This window comes from Trichogramma pretiosum, unplaced genomic scaffold (assembly GCF_000599845.2).
Source record: "Trichogramma pretiosum strain Unisexual culture from Peru unplaced genomic scaffold, Tpre_2.0 scaffold92, whole genome shotgun sequence".
NCBI lineage: Eukaryota > Metazoa > Arthropoda > Insecta > Hymenoptera > Trichogrammatidae > Trichogramma > Trichogramma pretiosum.
The window spans coordinates 29,423-45,559 of NW_019641705.1; the positions used below are offsets into that span (position 1 = coordinate 29,423).

At 34.7% G+C, this 16,137-nt stretch overlaps 1 protein-coding gene across 3 annotated transcripts in view; it reads left to right on the plus strand.

The window, feature by feature from the left end:
- The first annotated feature begins 1,056 nt into the window (after positions 1-1,056).
- Positions 1,057-16,137, plus strand: part of LOC106649717 (RNA-binding protein Musashi homolog Rbp6) — a 162,927-nt gene continuing 147,846 nt past the window's right edge. The window contains exons 1-2 of one of the 3 annotated variants that reach the window (XM_023462926.1): positions 1,057-1,137; positions 1,515-2,086. The gene's annotated coding sequence lies outside the window, so the exon portion shown is untranslated. Of the gene's footprint in view, positions 1,140-1,403; positions 2,087-16,137 lie in introns of those variants that run through there. The other 2 variants (XM_023462925.1, XM_023462924.1) reach the window with 2 other exon arrangements.

Genomic DNA, 16,137 nt, shown 5'->3' on the forward strand with positions numbered 1-16,137 from the left:
TCATTGAACAATACAAAAAGGAAAAAATTATCTAATATCGCATTGAACCTCTCATCGCATTGAATCTATTCATATAAACACGATCATTTTGTACATAAAACTCGAAATTACTACTTGGGGGCAAGACAATTTCAACAAATCAAGTTTACGTCAAAGCTTAAGCAAGGCCATTAGAAAACGAACAGAAAAAGAGAGTGCATAAGAGAAAAAGAGGGAGAAAGGAAGCATCAGCAAAGTATTTCGCGTTACATATAGCAGCAGCTCAAATGTCAACGGGTAATGCAGAGAGTAGTACGGCAAAACCTCGACCCTGAAAGATAAAACCTAGGGGCCGTAGAGCATTCGCCTTGCTGGATTTAATGTTGACTGCGCGCGCGCGTGAATTTGTAGATGTGTGTGTGTGTGTGTGTGTGTGTGTGTGTGTGTGTGTGTGTGTGTGTGTGTGTGTGTGTGTGTGTGTGTGTGTGTGTGTGTGTGTGTGTGTGTGTGTGTGTGTGTGTGTGTGTGTGTGTGTGTGTGTGTGTGTGTGTGTGTGTGTGTGTGTGTGTGTGTGTGTGTGTGTGTGTGTGTGTGTGTGTGTGTGTGTGTGTGTGTGTGTGTGTGTGTGTGTGTGTGTGTGTGTGTGTGTGTGTGTGTGTGTGTGTGTGTGTGTGTGTGTGTGTGTGTGTGTGTGTGTGTGTGTGTGTGTGTGTGTGTGTGTGTGTGTGTGTGTGTGTGCAAAAGCGTGTGTCCTTCCGGTACGCGTGCATCCGCGAAAGTGATGCTTCCAATGTCCTCGCATTCGAGTCATTGGCGGAGCACTCCTGCAGTGAGAAGGGGTTGGAGAGGGGCGCTTGGGCGCATAACTTGCGATGCGAAGCAGCACCCCGACGTGACGGCCGCCGTCGAGACGCTCGACGAGACGACGGCAACGACGACGACGACGGCAGCGGCGGTGGCAGCAGCGATATCAAGCCCTTACTGCTAGTGTTCTGTGCTTCTAGCTGTACGAGTGCGCGCGCAGCGTGCGGCGAGAGAACGCTCGACAGTGGTGGCGGTGGCAAGAACGGCGGCGGCGCGGCTTTGGCCCGGGACACCACTGGCGCGCGCCCCATTCCGTTCTCGGCATCAGAGCCTAGACCATCGAGTCGCGAATCCGTGTGTGTATAGTGCTTTCTGTCTCTCTATCTCTTTCTCTCTCTCTCTCTCTCCCTCTTTTCCTCTCTTCCTCTCTCGCCTGGTAGTAATCACCAGCAGTTTCCTCTTCTACTACCACCAATATCGCGCGCGCTACTTTAATCCATATTACTGTGCCGTCAAATCTTTACCCATAAACGTGCAACTTACGCACATTTATTTGTAAACACACACATACTTACACACACACGCACACGCACACGCACACGCGCGCGCACATACACAAACACACACATACACACAAACTCACATATATATTTATATATAACATACCTATATATAAATATATATGTAAACAGTTTAGACGCATGTATGTGATATATGTGCTTATATTGAAGGGCCAAGAAATATTCACATCCTGTAGTAAATAGTGTGAGAGTGCAAATCATAGAAGGAAGATAAACGGTCAACAAGTTTGCAGTATAAATTATAATTACATAAGATATTCATTTCTACGTCTGCGTGGAACTCCTAGATTCTCAGCCTACAGATATGATTGAAGGAGGCGTTATTGACAAACAGCTATATGCAACAGTCATCAGAATATACCTGTAATCATTCAAAGCAGTTTTTTGAAATTTTTTCATTAACGAGTTAATAACGAAAAAGCTGTAACAAGCAAATTTTTTCGCGAGTGAACGTAAAAGATTAATTCATATCCTGTTTAGTGAGCAGCCGTGGCTTAGCTAATTTATAAAGTGAAGTACCTTACTGCAATTAGTAGAAGATTGTCAAGTGTGAGCCAAAAGTTCAACAGGTAAACAGTGTCTATCGCTGATCTGTTGTTGCAGCTTTAATCAAGGAGTGCTTGGCAAGTTCGCTCCTGAAATTATTCTGTGTAATCTGCCAGCAAAAATTTGACAAGACGGCGGTCACTACGTACATCACACCGCTCATCACATCCGAGAAGGTACTTGTACCGTGTTTTTTGTCATCCATCCATATTTCACCTGCATCAACAATATCAACGAAACAACAAAATTCAAAACTTCAACTACTTAAAAAATATTGTTGCTACCTATAAAAAACCACCATCTTATTACTCCAATTATCCAATATACATTCACTTTATTTGTGTATCTATAATGATCTGCAACATCCATCTCTTTGAATGTGTATAAATATATGTGCAAACATATATATGATTATATGAGATATGAGGATAATCGAAACAGTAACATCGTTGGATGTTAATAGCATGAAGTCTATATTTACAAGTGTTCTGCGTACTTCTCTACACCATTGTGCTTTATAGTGTGTTTTTGTTTCATCAATGGTAAATCTTGTTGATTTTTCTTGCTGTACAGGAGAAGTAACAAGAAAAAGAAATAAAAAAGTGTGGTGTTATTGTTCAATGTGTGCTTCTTTTTAGCTGTTGTTTGTATCATCAATATACATCCGCTCTTTCTGGCTCTGGTTGTTATTATTATTCTGCAATTTTCTGTTCTGAGTGTTGATATGTATATACATATAATGTGCGAGCACTACCACTTGTTTCGTGACTCAGAGAATAAGAAAAGTATTTTTGCCCGCCCAATGACAAGAAGTACGTAAGTCAGTAGTAAAATGAAGCGCGTATGCTTAGCGATGCTAGAAGAATGAATGGCGACTTTAGTTGAAAATAATACTTTTAAATTCGAAGTTTTATGCATTTGGAAAATAATTTGTTTTCAAAGATAAAGGAAGAAAGTGAGAAAAAACTTTTTCTACGTCAAATGGTTCGACAATTTTTTCATTATTTGCTATTCTGGAATGGAACACTTTTTCGACTTTCTGTGTTAAAAGCAATATCATAATTCGGAAACTTCGTTATACACGTGGAAAGTGGTATGAACTTACGATTTTATGCCAACTCGCTAATTCATTGTATGCAACAATGCTGCCACTGTCCAGAGTAAGGTATGCACAGCGATGTCCGTTTCTCGTTATCTAGACTAATGACACATGCATTGAATTTCGGCTATTCACCTTTGATCAAGGAACCATGCTATTGCTTAATTGTTTCACCGTCAAACTTCTATAGTTTTACTTGAAAACGAATGAAGCATTAAAAGAATCTGACTCTCTGTCATTTTAATACGCATTTTGTTACTTGATTTCAGTTTCATTCCAATGGGTGTTTCATGCAGTTTTTCAATTTCCAAACATAAAATAGCTTTTTAGTGAAAAAATCAATGACGAACTGTTCACAAAAACTTTCAATTTTGTTCATCTGCTCAGCTCAAGCACGATAATTTGTTGTTTTACCGATTAGAAATGCGTCCCGGTATACTAAGCTGATTGCACAGCATAACTGCACCAGTTATGTTATCAGTTTACGAAAGTTTTGACTGGCAATCAAAGTCCCACAACAAAACTATTAGCCGTAGTTGTCAATAATTAATTTGGCCAATTCAGAACCTGTAGAAACTTCTAAAATAGCGTACATTCCTTAATTAACTTACTCTCATTGATTATTATCATTCGAATTCAAACTACGGTCTCTCTGATTTTCAAATCATTTGATAGTATGCCACTTCAAATTCTAACAAGTATCCAGATAATTTTTTTTTCACCTTGTGAAAATGTTTAAAAACGTCGATGTCCTAAAATATACTTCATTTAATTTCATAGCACTTTGAAGATTCGAAACATGAAATTACGCTTTGCTGACGCTTTATTTTTATTCTGTACTTACCTTTAAAACTTGCTGCAACTATCAACTTTGATGAGTCAACAAACATTAGTTTGTCTTAGAACGGCTTTTGCTTATATAATAGATCACATAAAACTTTTTAAGGGGTAACACCACTCTAGGATTTTCAAAAAAACTATTTTTTTTTTTTGCATAAAAAGTTCCCTTGGGGTATGTAGAATAATGCCAAATTAGTTTTATAGGGGAGACGAAGTTATAAGATGCTTATTTTTTAATATGAGTGGAAGGGTCTTTACGAACATATCTTCGCAAAATCAGCGAATTTTAATAAATTTAGTATTTTTTCTATTCAATCACTGCCGCTAAAATTTCATGTAAGTACATTATCGTACGAGTGAAAAGTAGCTTTAAATATGTACACCGACCTGTAGAGGTTGCTATAGAAGGCCAACTGTATGGGGCAGGGATCGCTGATTAAAGGTAATACATAGGTTTTGTATGAATTTCGTATCAAAAAAACTTTAAACGCGTTTTTCTCGAAACAACATTTTTCGGCACTGGCGGAACGATATCTAGAAAAATATTGAACCGATTGAGTGAGCTGAAATTTGAACTGAAGCTTTAAAATAAGATTACTAAGGGAAGTACGTAGGATTTTTTCGATAAGTTAATTATTTCAATTTTTATAAACAATATTCGGAGGAAATTTTCTTGAATTTTTGAAATTTTTTTTTAGAAACACGCAGTTTTCACAATTTTCACTTTTGAGCTAAAATCCTACGTACTTCCCTAGAAAAAGCATTTAACTTTAAGACCTGTTTTGAAATTTTGTTCTAGATGCCACAGAAGTCGAGAAAAATTTCCGCCAGTCAAAAAATCGCTATTTTGTAAAATTGTGATATCTTCGCCATTTGTGCCTAAAACTAACAATAACATTTTTTCTTATAGTTCATTGCGTGTTTTATTAGTCCTCAAAGTCTCAAATTAAAGTATTCATCGTGGCCCCCACAAAAAATTCGTAAATTTGAGCAATTTTCCAAAATCCTAGAGTGGTGTTACCCGTTAATGACATAAAAATATTATGGTTTCTTTTTCTTTCTAAGTCACCACAGCCGTCTAATATTTGGCCATAATTACTTTCAACTCTTATTTTTTCCGAGCTAGATAAAAAAGAGCAACAGGGTTGTTCAATATAAGCATAGTGACTGCGAGTATACCTAGTGTGATGACGCTTGATTGTGATAATGAGAACCCTATAGTAAAGATCTGTAAACTTATGAGATTTTCAAAACGCATACCGTATTTATGAAGAACTCAAATCTTCTTCTGTTTTTCTTTTTCTGTCCGTCTGTTTATCTGTCTTTGTATCTGCTTTTCTCTGTTTCCCTTTCTCTCGCTTTCACTCTTGCTTGCAAATTTTTTAATTCCTCACTTTTCTTTTCACTTTATTTTATTTCCTTTCATTGAATTACTCACTTGTTTCATTTTAAAATTGTGGCTAGAGTAAAATCTTGAGTAAAATTTAGTAAGTAAAAATAAGATAGTAATCAAATTTTAACCGTTCTATAATGATTATCTTTAAAAAAAACTCGTAAAAACAGTTGGCTTTGTTAGGCACTCATAAATGCACCCAGAGAAAAAACTAATGCATGATTTTCTTGAACTTCATATTTAAAAATTTTAAATAGACAATATCGAAAGATCAGGAAATTTCTCATCGATATAGACATTTTCTAGAGAGGATATTCTAATTTTAGCGAGATATAGCGAGGAAAAGAAGAAAAAACGTGGTTTTTGAGCGCGCTGAGTCGAGTGTACGTGCAACAAACCACGAGAAAACATAAATGAGCAAGAATTCGTGAGTGGATTGTGTTTTTAGTCAAGGAAATAGCAAAGCAAGACTAAAAATCGAATTTTCAATGACTTTTTCTGCAACTACTACTGAATACTTCTCAAAATAATTCAAAGGTGACAGTATTTTTCATATATTGTAGGTCACTGTAAAGTATGTAGAAAAATATTTGATACATGTTGCAAAAATTAGATTCAAAAATTTATTTTTCAGTCTTGCTTCGCCATTTCCTTAAGGATCTCTATTTTTATAATCTTAACTAGTAATGATAACTGACATGAAAAACTATTCTGAGACAAATGCAACAAATCTAATTTCACAATCTTATGTGACTAAGTTTTCATGTACCGAGTACAGGATACACGTGAAAAGGTTCTCACGTGACTTGAATTAATTATTGAGGTTTAGCAACAAAATTTACCGCTTTTATACAATAAATAATGTTCTCTGAGGTCCAATCATCCCTCACCACTCCCAATCATCTTTCGAATCCTGACATAGCCTTAGAATATTTGTTGCAATAAAATAGTATTTTTCGGGGTTTTCAAGCATTGAGTGAGAGGGAGGAGTTCCACTATGTGAAAACTGGTGATATTCCCCAATTGAGAGTGAAAGAGAAACAGAGAGATGGCGTGCCTGATCCCACCCGAATAATTTTAAAATCGTTTTTTTCTTTTAAACTGCCATATGGAATATTTATGGATAAGCTTTTTTTATGTTTATGTATATGGGCTGTATCACGTCAACTATCCCACCCTCTTGGATCAAAGTTGGAATTTGATTTTTCATATTTTATTCTGCTTCCCAAGGGTGAATATGAAAAAATTATTGAAACATGATTTTTTATTTAAAATTTGATGTCAAAAATCATATTCATAACCTCCATATCCCTAAATTATTAACAATCAGTCTCAAAGCCAAAAATAAACATGTTCGTATTCAGCGGTATGGCCAACATTGTAATATGTTGATCGATACATCAAAATACAACTTCTGATAAATTATGGTCATCGGCAGACAAAAAGACTTCATTATTGAGCATCATATGAGTCAATAAAACATGTTTTTTCTTAAATTTTCCTTGATTCTTGACTCATATGATGCTCAATAATGAAGTCTGTTATTCTGCCGATGAACAAAATTGATCAAAAGTTGTAATTTGATGTATCGATGAACATATTACAATATTGGCCTAATCGCTGGATACGAAAATCTTTATTTTTGGCCTTGAGACTGATTTTTGGTAATTTAGGGATTTTCAGGTTATGAATATGATTTTTGATATCAAATTTGAATTCCTCATCAAATTTTACATAAAAAATCATGTTTCAATAATTTTTTCATATTCACCATTGGGAAGCAGAATAAAATATGAAAATTCAAATTCCAACTCTGATCCAAGAAGAGGCGACAGTTGACGTGATATATCCCATATGAATATGCTGTGAATGAGAGACAGAGAGAGAGAGAGAGAGAGAGAGAGAGAGAGAGAGAGAGAGAGAGAGAGACAAAACTAATTCAATTCATGAAAAAATTGATGAATTTTATCTATAACGCATAGGAATTATTTTGATTTAGGAATGCTTAAAATTGAACGTCAAAATAATACAGTATTCAAATAAAATCGTGCACTTGTGGTGGTGCGAAAAAATAATGAAATTATTATGTAGCCATTTGTAACACCATATAATAATAAATACAGTGGAATCCGCTTATTATTTCCACGTCGGGACTAAGGATTTTTGCCACATTAAGTAGCTGGCCATAATATACGGTGGATACAATTTATTCAAAAATGGTACATAAAAATAATGTCGCTAATTTTATTTAGACGCTTAATTCTAGTAATAATGAAAATAGTAAATCAAAAAATTATCTCCATCAAATTTCACACCTTAAATTGTAAACTCTAGTTTGCCAAGTTTTTTGGCTAATTCCTCGCTTTTTGTTTCATAATAAGACCATTTTTACTCTTGTGTCTTTATCGCAGCACTCATAAACCATTTTTTAAACTTTTTTTTCGAAGTTTTTCTTTTTATACCTCGATTTTTATTATAAATTTGTAGAATGTTCTAGATCACTTCTTTTTAATAATAATTTGTCAAGGGTTAGCAACTTATTGGCATTGACTTATTGATGAAATTGAAAATGTTATTCGTTCGGAAGTATGTTTGTTCACATTAATCGATAGAATGTCCATAATTACCGTCTTATTTTACCTACATTTCGAAGGTTTTTGCCATATTATCCGTGGACATAATAAGCGATTTCTCCTATATGGGTAAAAACGCGAACAATGCCCCAGCGCCACGCGCAGGAAGTGAAAACGGCCAGATTGCTCAGTTTTCAACTCGCTCGCAAAGGGTTAAATAAAATTCAGAAAAATGAATCAACATAGGTTTTCGATAATTTTTTACCTCAGCTTTCTACTGGTGAGGTCGAAAGTGCAAAAATATGCCTCTATAAACTCAAAAAATGGGCTTGAAGATAAAACACGTTGTAACTTCCAGAGTTCAATTGACTTTCTGAGTAGCTAGATCGAAAGATCTCGCGATTTTACATAAGAAATGACTGTAAAGAAGAGGAACTTTTTCGATTTTCTCAAACCGTGAAAACAGAAAGAGCGAGCGGTCGGCCGTTTTCGAGCGCCGCGGCCTGTTTTTTCTCTACATTTTACATTTCTTTACCTTTCACGCGTTAGGCTTTTGCCATAAAAATAAACAAATACATGGTTTTTATTTATATTTTCTTCGTCTTTTCAATGGTGTAATTATTTTTTGGAAAATTGGCTCTTTTAAACAAATAAATTAACTTTTTTGATTAATAGTTTCATTATTTTCGTTTTATTCGCCAAACAAAGTCAATTTTCCAAAAACTAATTGCAACATTAGAAAGATAAAAAAAATACACAAAAAATATGTATTTGTTAATTTTTATGACTACAGCCTAACGCGTGAATGGTGAAGAAACGTAAAATGAAACGAAAAAATAGGCCACGGCGCTCGAAAACGGCCGACTACGCGCTCCTCCTCTTTTCGCCGCTCGAGAAAATCGAAAAAGTTCCTTTTTTTTGGAGTCATTTCTTATGTAAAATCGCGAAATCTTTCGATCTAGCTGCTCAGAAAGTCAATCGCTGTTGAACTCTGGAAGTTACAACGTGTTTTATCTTCAAACCCATTTTTTGAGGTTATAGAGGCATATTTTTGCATTTTTGATCTTCACCGGTAGAAAGCTAAGGTAAAAACCAATTGAAAACCTTTGATGGTTTATTTTTCTGAATTTTATTTAACCCTTTGCGAGCGAGTTGAAAACTGAGCAATCTGGCCGTTTTTGCTGTCCGCGCGGGGCGCTTGGGCATTATTCGCGTTTTTACCTATATTTGTATAAGAAGAGGCCTTGCAATTTACTCACACATATGGTTGATTCTCCCGAAATCTGCTTTTTGCATGTCTACATGCCATGTACTTAAACTAGTGAAGATAAGCCAAATCTGGATCGGTCGTTCATTCGATATTATTGTATTCTTTCTGATTGGACATAAATATTTCAATTTTTTAGTGACACTTACATTTGCCGGGGAGATGTACATGCCAAATGTCACCTCCGTGGCATGTCTAGATCTCAAAATCAACTCTATTTGCATATGCCATGGCATTCTCATAAGCACCTAGCCCTATAAAAACTACGAGACCAAGTTCTATACATCCAAAGTAAAGTTTAAGTCTGATCATAGGGCTTAAAAAATGTTTTTAAAAAATTTCCCGCAAAATTTGAAAATGTCTCGGATTTTAATCATGCTTCTGAATAATTTCAAATATACCGCCTAGTTTTAGCCGCTAACTCATTTTTGATGACCCTGGCGACATAACTGTCAAGTATTATGACTAAACTTTCGATTAGAGTAGGTTGCGAGTTCAAATGTTACATTTCAGCTATGCATTATTCTATTGGAAAATTCACGTGTTTCAAAAAAACTGTCACCTTCGTGGATATGAATATCTTGAGCTATGGTCATTCTTTTTAACCGTTCGCCCCGTCAAAAAACTCGTTTTTCATGACCGAATTTCGGGTTGTACGGAAAATTGTGTGCTTTTCTTTTTCATACTTAGTTGATCAAAGCAGCGATTTGTCACCTCTGTGTGTGTCACTTCCGTAACCGAAAATGGTCCATTTTAAGCATAAAGCTAGTTTTCGTAAAACGAAATCTCAAGGCCCTAGATTCAATGATTATTCATATTTTATGGTTCAAAAAAGGGTAAACTAGTTTGCGCCGTTCAATATGAAAAAAAATGTTCACCATTTTTCATTTTCTATACCCGAAAAAGCAGATTTCAGGAGAATCAACCATGTATATAACATTAAATAACACCCTCTTTTCTAATCGTCTTCTCCCTATCTTTCTCGCTCTACACACAATTTTTCATTTCTTGTTCTTTCTTCCTTTCATCAAAACTTTTTAACAGGTACATTTTTTTCCAATTTAAAAACTATCTTTCTTTTTATGCTTTTATACATGTTTAACAATAAAGGCCTCCGTAAATCGAAAAATTCGCTAATTATACTTAAGTAGCTTGCATGTCATGTTGCAAATTTAGATTTTGTACATTCAGCGTTGAAAAGATATAGACAAATAGAGAGAAAAAAAAAGAGAGAGAGATATAGAGAGAGAGAGAGAGAGAGAGAGTGGAAGAGGGAGGGAGAAAGAGAGAGATAGAGGAAAAGAGAGGGTGACAAACGGGCTAAAATATAGAAGTAGGTTAACTCCAATGCGCGTCGTCTGAGCCCTTCATCCGCGCTTCACTGCACACGTCTTCCAACTTCATCCCATTCGTTTATGTGTATATGTGCACGCATACGTACTGCTTCTATATAGTAATACTCGTATGCCCTCCCACACACATTTATTTTTGCTTTAAATACATAAAAATATAATCTACGGCAATGGAAAAAATTCAACCTTCGTCAGTTTTGGATATTACTTTTGCTTTTCTTATTAATTTTATATTAAATATCTTTATAAGTTTTAGAGTGATAATATTCTGAACTTAAAATTCTGATCTTGACTTTATGTGTCATGCAATTTATGAGATTGCTGTTGAATTCAATAAACATAAAAAAACTATTACTCTGCAATAATAACAATTCCATGTGCTTCAGTGAGAGGTGCGTAATTTATAATTTGTTTATTAGTTAAAAGAATCATTTTATGAGAGAAAAAAATTTAGTTAATTGAACATTTTTTTCCAACAAAGTATATTTATTGAATATTACTTTTAATTCAGTAAAAATTGAGGTAACAACATCAGTAACATCAGCTACCGCAAACATCGTGAAAGGGTAGATCATAAATAGACGATATGTGCAAAGCTTTTACTCCGATACATTTTTTCATTTCACTCATAGTTGGTGTCTTTGAATACGTGCCTGTATAATGTTGCTTTGCAATGTGCAGTCTTGCGGGCCTTCCAATACATTAGCGCACACATGATTCATAAATTTGCTTTTTGATGAACGCGTCAGATGCAGCTGAAGAGACGAGAAAAAGTCATGCGCATGTGCATTTCTCTCTACGTCAATGAGCAGAGCATAATTAATTATCGATTATGCATCGTGCTTTTAGTGCAAAAAAATAATTAGACATTCTTATACCATGACAAAAATTCTGATGAAACCGATACGAAACTTCGTAATTTCAAGTTTATTAATATGTAACAATAAAAACCAATTTTTTAGAAGTAATTTATAAGTAAAATAAAATAAACTTGAGTGATAATTAGAGGAAAAAATTAGAGTTCAAAGAAAAACAACGTTTTTAAATGTTGCCATTTCCTATCTCGAAATAGAAGTACTTAAACGAAAAAATGCAAAGAACAAAAACGTCTTAGAATCAGTTGATTAATCTTTATGAATTTTTACAGAATTTTTTGAGAATACTTTTGAATTTAGAATGTGGCACTCCTAGCTAGTGCTCGATCGTATGGACTTTTCCAAGGTTGTAGCTAGATTTGTCATTTTTAAGATCAAGGGAATTAATAAAATCATGAGGGCAATATTCCATTGAACTTGGTAAACAAGTGCCACCCTATTTTATATGGTTGTATGTATTTGAGTGCTAACTCGATAGATTAATTTATACCGCAGAGGCTGTTTAAGTAAAGTACATCTGTGGTTGAAAGGGCTAACCGGATAACTCCATTTTTCGTATTTTCGAGACAAACACGTTTTAAGTTGCGCACGAGTGCCTAGCTAGACGCGGACGACTAAAGATCTGTACCTATGGTATTTTTACCTACTATGAAGTATCTTTTGACCCGTACATCTATTAAATTAAAAGTGTGGTTGCATTGCAGAAAATATGGACTTATCTCGTTAGCCCTTTCCCCGCTTAGTAGATATTCGTAGATAAGTCCACTTCTGCGGGAACTGGTTTTCGAAATCGATGTTTAGCCTGCATTTCATGATAAAAACTATATCCTACAATTCTACTTTGTAAAATATCGCTCATGTATGACTTTATAAAAATTCCGGAAGCCCTATAAGTGTCATTTCACGGCAACTCTCCCAGTGCCGCATAGCGCGACGCGGCATTATTTAGTCGAATCACTAAATTTGTAACTCACTATAAAAGTACCTAAATGCAACTAGAAGAAAAAAGTAACCCAATATTTTGATGAAAAATCGCCTCAGCTTTCCGAAAGTCAGATCGGATTTCCCGAAAAATTTCGCGGTTTTTGCATGCCCGGCCGGCGCAGGGCGCGCTAAAACCACGTTTTTTCTTATTTCTCTCGCAATATCTCACTAATATCAAAAAACGCCTCTCTGGACATTGTCTATATCGATGGAAAATATCTAATCTTTCTATCTAGACTATCAGGAAAAATCTAAAAAATGAAGTTTTTGAGATAATCGACTCAATATTTTTCTAGCGATTTTCCCGGGTAAAGCGAAAAATTTCGGGAAATCTGACTTTAGGAAAGCTGAGGCGATATTCCATCGAAATGTTGGGTTATTTTTTTCTTGTAGGTGCATTTAGATACTTTCATAGCAAATTATAAATGTAGCGATTAGACTAAATAATGACGCGCTGTGCGGCACTGGGAGAGTCGACGTGAAATGCCACATATGACGTATTCCACGCTCGACCATACAGTGCGCTCGAGCGGGGTATTTTTTAATGTATCGCAACTTTTCTAACTCGCCGTGGCTGGCACAATTATGTCTGAAAAAATATTGCGCAAATGCATTCCGATAGATTTTTATCTGTTCTTTCCAATGGTGGTATCAGTTTTTCGAAAAAAGTTAATTTTCATGGAGAAAATTGACTTTAAAGTTAACTGAATTGTTCGGCAAGTATGCCCCTTACCATTTTATTCTTAGATATCTCGATCGATAGGTAATCTAATAACGAAGGTCTGTATAAAATTTCAAGTTGGAGACTCAAACAGGTCAAAAGTTATGAACAATTAAGTAGCAAAAATCGTGGTTTTTGGACGAATTCTGGCCACCTTAAAATCATTTTTTCGAACTCTATATACCGGCTTTCTCATTGTCTAATCAAATAGAAGACATCTAGGTGGGGGGGGGGGATGCAATATATAAAAGTCGGGAAATAACGGACACCCGAATATACATACATATATGAATTTATTTTTTTTTTAAATCGATTTTCCAGATTTTCTAAATTTTGAGCTTAGTTTCTGAAAAGGCATTAAATTTTACATCGAAATAGGTCCATGCGAAATTTTTTCAGGCCTAAAACTGCTGCGAAAAACCAACAAAAAAATCAAGCATTTTGGTCGTTAATGGGTTAACACCTGGCAGTCCCCTTAAAATAATTCCTAAATTAGTTACGATAGATTCAACGAAAAAGTGATTTTTTATACAACCAGAATAAAGAAAAGTCATAAATGACAGCATTTTCTGTTTACTATTCAAAATAAAAATCAGAATGATAAGAAAAGTGAACTTTGTTTTGAAGTATTCTCTTTGTAAAAGCCACAGACTGCTACTGATTCTTCTTTCTCTCTTCCTCTCATCCTGAGCCTTTTCTTCTCCCTTTTACGGTGTGTTATTTGAGAGAACACTGAATTCCTTGATAATCCAGCAAAGTCGTAACTCAAACAGTTTAAGTCAAGATAGCAGCAGAATCAGCAGTATTGCTACTGCAACGGGAATGGACTCATAGTCTGCTTGGCACTGTGCGATGACGTAATAAAGTAGATTTTGGTATTGAAATAGAAAGGACCATGTCACTCTACTACTTCTACGGCATCGCTTTAGACCAAGAGTCGAAACTTTCGGAAATTGAATGAAACTTAGGGTACTTCATTGGTATTAGCTCTTGGTCTTCTTACCTTTATTTCTTACTATTTCTACGTCATTTCTACGTTCCCCCTACGTCACTATTTCTCTCTTGCTTCACTACCTTTTAAGAACTGAAATAATTTTCTTTAGTAAAGAACTCGGCTGCCTATTATGTACCTTATTTTGAATATAATACTTTTTTTTTAATAATATCCATATAGTTTTTAGTTACAGCGAAATAAAAGATAATTTACTTAAAACTGTATAAATAATTTCGAACACTTCAATTTTTCACCGAAAAATACTTGATATTACATATATTATGGTTCACTTAAATTCACTCATTAATTTTCACGAGGGCTGTACGAGTACCCGAGTTTTCGAGTCTTACTCGCCGAGTTCGAGTCGAGTCGGAAAAATTTGAGTAATCTAGTTGTTTCGAGTACTCGAGTTTTTTTCGAGTACTCAAGTTTTTTCGGGTACTCGAATTTTTTCGAGTAATCGAGTATTTTGAGTACTCGCAATATAATTAAGTTTTAAGTAAATAACTGATGAATTAACAGTCTCTAGACCCCTCCCTTTGTGTGTACGTACTTCAAAGTGTGATGAGGTATGGTACTATTAAATTATTTTCTTCTTCCAATCCAATCCACTGCGAATATCACACTTATAATCATGAACACACAAAGGGAGGTGGTCTAGAGACTATTAATTCATCATTTATTTACTTAAAACTTAAATATATTGCGAGTACTCGAAAAACTTGATTATTCGAAAAAAACGCGAGTACCCGAAAAAAATTCAGTACTCGACTTGAACTCGAGGAAAAAATTCGAGTCGAGTTTTTTCGAGTACTCGCACAGCCCTAATTATCACTTTAAACCCAATAGAGTAACTTTCGAACCGCAAAAGAGTAATGTAAGCAGGATACTCTTTTGAAAAAAGAAAGTCGCACAGATTACTCTTTTTACTTGAACGCTAGAACTTAAAAAGGTAATGTGTGCGAATTACTCTTTTCGTACGAGTAAATAATGCAGATTACTCTTTTTTGAAAAATGCTGAGTGGAGACAGACATCGCTCGTGTCCTTTTTGACCAATAATTAATTAGTTACAAATAAATTACCTCGTTATAACCATATGAAGCAATAAAACTCATGCAAAAAATTGTTCGAAATAAATTATTTCAAAAATTTAGCCACACACGAATAGTTTTAATTAAACTGTTGAAGCTTTTTTTGCTTTTTCAATGAATAATATAGATATAATAGCGTATTTAATATAAGTTCCTTATGATAGGCTCATGTATATATAATAGAATTTTTTTTTAATAATCAAAGAGAGAAATCTGCGTGCAATATTTTTATGCACGAAGTAAACTTTACCAAATAGAGTAATTGGGATCAATTATTCTTTTCATTATTTATCATTTTGATGATTTTATTTTATTTTTTTTGGGTGTCAAAAAAAAAACATGTGCTTGAGTTTTTTTTAACATTTGTTAGCAAATATTTTTTGCTAACATCGCAACAATTATTTTTTTTATTTTGAAAAATATTGAGTTTAGGAAATAAGTTCATAGGACAAAAACGTCTTGGAATTGCTTAAGGAATATATTCATATTTTTAAGAGTTTTTGGACGTGACTTTGGGAAACCGGATGTTCCCACATTTCCCGGAAATTAAAAATCGTCTCGGAAAATTCTGAAAATATTTATGGGTATTCCTTGAACCGTTGTAAGACTTTTTTGTTGTATAAACTTTTTCTTTAAGGGGGGAAAGGTACCTTAAACCTACATTTATGAAACATTTATTAATTATGAAGAAAAAAAATTTTTTTGGAATATACACAGAAAACTCTGTTTTCTTCGCTCTTTTTTCAAAGTTTTTCACTCTGGAATATGAAAATTGAGGTCCCAGTCACGATAGAACCCTCCTCGATAAAGCAAGCCCACAGTCCTTAGAACAGTACCCCTGTGCCGTAGGATCCAGCTAGAACCGATGGTTCAATCATGGTCCTTGGGGTCTCATTTTAATCATTAGATGTGTGGTTACAAACGCAAGCACTTTCAGATTTTTTAATTAGTTATACACAATTTGCCAGCCACATATACATATTTATTCATTAATATATATATGATAAAATGACAGATTATGCTACATCATAGCCTGA